Genomic DNA, 1,715 nt, shown 5'->3' with positions numbered 1-1,715 from the left:
GGTCGAATTTTCTAGGGAGGATATTGAGGCTGAAATTGATGATATTTCATGATATTTTGGTGGTATTTAATGATTGGTGAGGCTAGAAATTTAATGGAAAATTTTGGCATGAAAATCTGAATTTTTACCTAATGTATAGACATATGCGATTTATGGTTCGAACTGATAAATTGAATTATATTCACAGTCATTGAGGTATTTTAAGTATAATTGGAGTGTAGAAAGTGAAAAAAATCTATTTGGAGTTAAATTGGAGGTTTTAGCCAATTACATCGAGAATATATGCGAATTAGGTCGAATACCGTATTTAAACAGTTATTCGGTCATTTTTGCATTCCATATCATGCATTAGTAGTCTAAATTAGTTTACTTTCGATTTAGTACCAATGCAGTAAGTTTCTCGATTTTATACTATGTCTAGGTGGTGAAACCTCCGATAAAGGCAAGGAAATTGTACCCTAGGATCGGTAGTCAGAGTACTCTAGAAATTCGACTCCCGAAATAGTGAGTAACATTATCATCATTTTAATTATCTAAAGTATATTTTAACTCGATTTTGGTGAAATTTTATGAAAATGAGTTAAATGGCTAGTTTTAGGTTTTACAAACAAAAATGTGTTTAAATGAAAAGATTTTATAAATTGTCTTGAAACGAAATAACGATTTTGAAAATAGAGTAATTGGAGACCACCGGTATGTTGTAAATTTATGATTGGAAATTGATGGCTTATGTTATATTGTTATTGTGTTGGCATGACTAGCTGGGCTATGTTTTATGAATTGTATGAATTGTTTTATTTTACCCTTGCAGGCTGGGTAGTAAAATATTAGCCTTGTCATGCTGTCAAAATTTTATTGTATGGTGGGTTTAGCTTGCTGTAGTAGACGGATTTTGTGGACCAGCCTATTAGAGGGGCACGAAATCTGGATATATATATGTACCTCGGTCAGAGAGGCACGTAGGGTATCTCCTGAGGTATGGACAGAGTTCATGTCACGCTGAAGCACTTCGTGATGATGAACTCCGCTAACGCCAAGGAATGACTGTATTTTTTAAACTAAAAATATGTTTACGTGTATACGAACTTTTTAACAGCATTATGAGACTCGGTTAGATACCTTGACCTAGGTATCCCCGAGAATGATTTTGGCAGGAGCCAAGCTTTTAAGATACTCATAAGTCATGTTGAATATTTAAATGAAATGAATATTTACGTTATGAAATACATAATGAGATGAAATATTTTAATTGTCTCATTTTATTCGACTTTAGATATTTCGGATGATGTTTTTGTACTCACTGGGATTATAAAATCTCACCACTCTCATTTCCACCCATTTTAGGTTCAGATTAGGCTATAGATAGTTGAGTTCATCGAGGACTACCGTTGGATTTGCATTCCTTCAAACTGTAGGTTCACAATCCTCTTTACTTTTGATTGTTCAGGGGCCCACTAGTCATTGTAAATTAAATTAAATACTCTAGTTTACTGTATTACAGTATGTATGAATTTACTTTGCTTTTACGCTACAAAATTATCTATGTATAACTCTAAAAATATTGTTTAATAAGAAAATAAAATATTTTACTTAATATTTTTTTATTTTCTTATTATATCAAATAATCACAATTTCGTTGTAAATGAAGATTTTAGACTTTAAAACTCATTTTTGATTATGAATTATTTGTTTTGTACTTGCTTACTATATTTTTA

The 1,715-nt window shown here is 31.4% G+C and overlaps 1 long non-coding RNA gene across 1 annotated transcript in view; it reads left to right on the top strand.

The window, feature by feature from the left end:
- LOC108663976 overlaps window positions 1-1,421 on the top strand; it is a 1,824-nt gene extending 403 nt beyond the window's left edge. The window contains exons 2-3 of the long non-coding RNA XR_001930049.1: window positions 422-504; window positions 1,345-1,421. This is a non-coding gene — a long non-coding RNA (uncharacterized LOC108663976). The remainder of the gene's footprint in view (window positions 1-421; window positions 505-1,344) is intronic.
- Window positions 1,422-1,715: the final 294 nt, after the last annotated feature.

Source organism: Theobroma cacao, unplaced genomic scaffold, assembly GCF_000208745.1.
Source record: "Theobroma cacao cultivar B97-61/B2 unplaced genomic scaffold, Criollo_cocoa_genome_V2, whole genome shotgun sequence".
Taxonomy (NCBI): domain Eukaryota; kingdom Viridiplantae; phylum Streptophyta; class Magnoliopsida; order Malvales; family Malvaceae; genus Theobroma; species Theobroma cacao.
The sequence above is the reverse complement of the archived record's forward strand: the minus strand, read 5'-3'. Positions and strand labels throughout refer to the sequence as shown.